At 50.7% G+C, this 5,254-nt stretch overlaps 1 long non-coding RNA gene across 1 annotated transcript in view; it reads left to right on the plus strand.

Moving 5' to 3' along the window:
* Positions 1 to 3,706: 3,706 nt before the first annotated feature.
* The window catches only part of LOC111520994, a 3,947-nt gene continuing 2,399 nt past the window's right edge, over positions 3,707 to 5,254 (plus strand). The window contains exons 1-2 of the long non-coding RNA XR_002724824.1: positions 3,707 to 3,920; positions 4,056 to 4,150. This is a non-coding gene — a long non-coding RNA (uncharacterized LOC111520994). The remainder of the gene's footprint in view (positions 3,921 to 4,055; positions 4,151 to 5,254) is intronic.

The following is a 5,254-nucleotide window of genomic DNA, read 5'->3' on the forward strand; positions in this document are numbered from 1 at the left end:
GACGTGTGCTCTTCCAATCAAAAAAAATACATATATAAATAAAATATATAAATACATACATATATTATATATATATGTATGTATTTTTTATAAAGACATGGTCTCACTCTGTTGCCCAGGCTGATCTCAAACTCCAGGACTCAAGTGATCTTCCCACCTTGGTCTCCAAAAGTGCTAGGATTACAGGTGTGTACCACCGTGCCTGGCTGACTTTTTTTCTGTACCTTTTTAGAGACAAGGTCTCACTCTACCAGGCTGGTCTCAAACTCTAAGGCTCAAGTGATTTGCCCATCTTGGCCTTCCAAAGTGCTGGGATTACAGGTGTGAGCCACTGCGCCTGGCCCAGAGGAGCTAGTGCTACTAGTTCTAAATCTGGGTGTGCCTGTGAGTCACCCATGTCCCCTCTCTGGGTCTCATATTTCTCAGTTGTAAACCAGGCTTAGCAAATCTTTAAATCTATGCAATTTAAAGCTTTTTTTTTGCTCTTTTGCAATTGCATTTCGAGGAATCCATTCCCAGGGAAATTCTCACCGCATAGCACATGAACACAGGTGCCAGGATGCAGTTGCACCTTCCTTTGTGGAGCAAAAACTTGGAAATATCCTTAAAAGTGATTAAGTAAATGAGAGTTTTATCTGTGCTCTGGAGTGCAAGACCGCGGACTATGGCTTTCAGGATTCTCTGGTGACACCTGCTGGCACAAAGGGATACTGCAGTCCAACTTGGCTACGTATTGGGAATTTCTAGAATAAGAGAGGTTCGGGGCAATTGTGTGAGGGTGGTTTGGGAAGGCACAGAGCAGGGAGAGATTTGGAAGGAAGGTCAAGGCAAGGAGGTGGCCTGAGTGTGGAGGTTGCAAGCATAGACTTGAGTTCCAATTCTGGCTTCACTATTTACTAGCTGGGTGAGCCTGGGTGGATTTGGGACTTTCTCTGAGCCTTTCTTCTTCTGTAAAACAAGGATCCTAGACCAGGTGCAGTGGCTCATGCCTGTAATTCCAGAACTTTGGGAGGCTGAGGCGGGCAGATCACAAGGTCACGAGTTCAAGACCAGCCTGGCCAACATGGTGAAACCCTGTCTCTACTAAGAATACAAAAATTAGCTGGGTGTGGTGGCGTGTGCCTGTAATCCTAGCTACTCGGGAGGCTGAGGTAGGAGAATCGCTTAAACCTGGGAGGTAGAGGTTGTAGTGAGCTGAGATCATGCCACTGTACTCCAGCCTGGGCGACAGAGCAAGACTCCATCTCAAAAAGATAAAATAAAATAAGGATCCTAAGGCCTGTGTTACAGATTATTGGTGAGGGCTGGGTGAAAGGATTACTTTATTTAATAATTTATTGAAACAACATTGAGCACCTAAGATGTCAGTGATTGACAGTCTCATCTAGGTACCAGGGATACAGCAGGAGATGAGGCCTAGGTCCTGCCCTCCTGAAGCTTACAGTCTAGTGCAGAGAACACAACAAACTAATAAGCATGCATATGACATAATTTCAGGTATTATTTTTATTTATTTATTTATTTTTGAGACAGAGTCTCACTCTGTCACCCAGGTTGGAGTGCAGTGGTGCCATCTTGGTCACTGCAGCCTCTGCCTACTGGGTTCCAGCGATTCTCATGCCTCAGCCTGCCAAGTAACTGGGACTCCAGGTACACACCACCACGTTGGCTAATTTTTGTATTTTAGTAGAGGTGGGATTTTGCCATGTTGCCCAGACTGGTCTCGAACTCCTGTCCTCAAGTAATTCACCCACCTCGGCCTCCCAAAGTGCTGGGATTACAGGCATGAGCCACTGTACCCAGCCTAATTTCAGGTATTGATGGCACTACAAAGGAAAATAAAGCAGGAGGCGTGTTGGTGTGGATGGAGGCATTGTTCCAAGTGGGGTGCGTGGGGAGGGTGTCTCTGAGGAGGCTTGAGCAGAGCCAGAGGAGCTGTGTCCTGTGTGCATATGAAATGCATAAGAAATGCTAGCAGAAGAGCCTCACATGTAGGAAAGGGCCAATAAATGGTGGGTCATCATGTTATTACACACAGCAGAGCGAAAGGAAGGGAGGGATTGGAATCCATTTCCCAGGGTCTGCAGCAGTCACAGAGAGTGACAGAAGATTCCCTGGGCTGGCAGGTGGAGCGGCAGCCCTGCTCATGGTGTGGGGAGTGGGGAGCCCTGGACCTGAGGAGACCCAGCTCTGGGTGGCCTTGAGGGAGCCACTGTCTGGGCCTCAGTTTCCTCATTTGGAAAACAGGGCCGATAATGCCCACTTTGTGAAACTGGGGGGTGCCATTGGCTGAATGATGACCCCTCCAAATCATTATGTTGAGATTCTAACCCCCAGTACCTCCGACTGTTACTGTATTTGGAAATAAGGCCTTTAAAGGGGTAATTAAGTGGCTAGGCACAATGGTTCACACCTGTAATCCCAGCACTTTGGGAGGTCGAGGAGGGCAGATTACTTGAGGTCAGGAGTTTGAGACCAGCCTGGCCAACATGGTGAAACCCTATCTCTACGAAAAATACAAAAAGTAGCCAGGCATGGTGGTGCACATCTGTAATCCTAGCTACCCGGGAGGCTGGGGCAGGAGAATTGCTGGAAACCAGGAGGCAGGGGTTGCAGTGAGCCGAGATCGCGCCACTGCACTCCAGCCTGGCCCACAAAGTGAAGCTCCCTCTTCGAAAAAAAAAAAAAAAACGAGGTAATTAAGTAAAAATGAGATCATTAGGGTGGACCCTAATCCAATATAATGGTTGTCTTCATAGGAAGAGGAAATTTGGACACAGACACAAACACAGGGAGGGCCATGTGAGCCCAGAGCAAGAAGGCGGCCATCTACAAGCCTCGGAGAGAGGCTGTGGGAGAAACCAGCCCCACTCACACCTTCACAACAATCTCTGTTGTTCAAACCACACAGTCTGTAGTCCTCTGTTACCGTGAGCCCTGCAAACTGAGATGGGGTTGATGTGGAAATACGGCTGGGCACACAGGAGACCCTCAGTGGAGGCTGATTTCTTTGGCCCAGTGCCACATGGAGCCCGACCATTGGCTGAGCTGGAGGCCTGATTGTGACCACTCAACGTCTCTGTAAAGCTCGGGGTCTGCCTTGAGATTCTGCACTTACCACGGAGTGGCCCTGCCTTGGGGACCCATCTCACCTCATTTCTGCCCTCCTTTCTGGTTCATGACTCAGCCATCCACTAACGTCTCATGGTAGCACTGTGGCCACTCTGTAAACGACAGCACCACTGGTGTCTCACTGGGGGCCAGTCTGGAAGGGGGAGACCACCTAGGCATCTCAGACAGAAGGGACGGGATACAGGCATTGCTTACACAGATGACGGATGAGCCGAGACGCAGAAAGGCCAGGTGAGGCATTGGCCACAGCTGGAGGCGCTCCGCCCTAGGCCAGCGGGACAGAAGGAAGCTGGGTCCGAGAAGCCAGGGCTGGAGCCACAGAGGGGGCTGCCTGGTAGGAGCTGACCAGGGAGGGAGGGTCTGTCGGGCGGGGGCAGGCGCTCTTTGCTTTCCGATCCAAGCCCCGCCCTCTGCAGCTCTGTTCTGTCTGCCCCAGAGCTGACCCTGCGGCGCCTTTCCCAGGCTCCTGTCAGGTGAGTTTCCTATTGGCCAACGGGAGGCCCCAGTCGGAGAGCGCCCCGGGACAGGCCCCTGTGCCTCCGGCTTTGCGGAGTGACGCAGGTCCTGGGCTACAGCAACCCTACCAGCCCTTCCAGCTTAGAGGTGGCAATGGCTCTTTGCAGCTGCGCTTTCTTTCTCGGAGCGTCCTCCCCATCCCTTTCGGCCTCTGCCTCCACCGTCGTCTCTGTAACCCGTTCCCTGTGGGAGAGTCCCTGTTGCAGCGTTCAGGGGTTTCCGTTTTCTGGCTGAACTTCACGCGAGGGAAGGCGCTGACGGCAAGGTGGCAGGTGACCAGCCCAGCAGGCCGCCCAGCCCTCCCCTTCCTACAGACAGAAGCGCCGAGGCTTGCGGAGGGGAGAGGCAAGTGGGTGTGGGGGATCGGGGGCAGCCCTGGAGTCAAGACAGGCCTTGTTTTGTCCCAGGAAGAAAATTCCAACACAGACCACAACACCGATGGACCTGGAAAACACTGTGCTCAGTGAGAGAAGTCAGGCACGCAAGGACAATGTTGTATGAGGTACCTGGGATGGGTAGATTCTGAGAGATGGAAACTAGAATAGAGGTTACCTGGAGAGAGGGGGGAATTGTTGAATGAGGACAGAGTTTGTGTCCGGGATGATAGAAAAGTTTTGGATACAGAGAGTGATGACAAGTATACAGCATTGTGAATTTTCTTTTCTTTTCTTTTTTTTTGTGACAAGGTCTTACTCTGTTGCCCAGGCTGGACTGCAGTGGTGCAATCCTAGCTCGCTGCAGCTTCGACTTCCCGTGCTCAAGTGATTCTCCCACCTCAGCCTCCTGAGTAGTTAGGACTACAGGTGCATGCCACCACGCCTGGCTGATTTTTCTTGTAATTTTTTTTTTTTTTTTTTTTTTTGGTAGAGATGGGGGTATCGCTATGTTGCCCAGGCTGGTCTTGAACACTTGGGCTCAAGTAATTCTCCCGCCTTGGCCTCCCAAAGTGCTGGGATTACAGGTGTGAGGGTGTAGGCCACTGTGCCTGGTGTGAATGTATTTAATGCCACTGAATTTTACACTTAATGGTAAAAATGATAAATATTCTGTTAAATATTTTACCACAATAAAAAAAATCTGTGACAGTTGTCAGAATGAAAACCTTCACAAATAGAGAAGGACCATGAAGAGGGGAGTCTCATGCTTATATGCCTGATAAAGAAAGACTGTAAGAACTACAACCCTTGGCTGGGTGCAGTGGCTCACGTTTGTAATCCGAGCACTTTGGGAGGCTGAGACAGGTGGAACACCTGGGGTCATGAGTTTGAGATGAGCCTGGCCAACATGGTGAAACACTGTCTCTATTAAAAATACAAAAAAAGGCCGGGCCTGGTGGCTCAAGCCTGTAATCCCAGCACTTTGGGAGGCCGAGAGGGGCGGATCACGAGGTCAAGAGATCGAGACCATCCTGGCTAACACGGTGAAACCCCGTCTCTACTAAAAATACAAAAGATTAGCCGGGCGAGGTGGTGGGAGCCTGTGGTCCCAGCCACTCGGGAGGCTGAGGCAGGAGAATGGCATGAACCCAGGAGGCGGAGGTTGCGGTGAGCTGAGATCCGGCCACTGCACTCCAGCCTGGGCGACAGAGCAAGACTCCGTCTCAAAA

This window comes from Piliocolobus tephrosceles, chromosome 20, assembly GCF_002776525.5.
Source record: "Piliocolobus tephrosceles isolate RC106 chromosome 20, ASM277652v3, whole genome shotgun sequence".
In the NCBI taxonomy this organism is placed as follows: Eukaryota; Metazoa; Chordata; class Mammalia; order Primates; family Cercopithecidae; genus Piliocolobus; species Piliocolobus tephrosceles.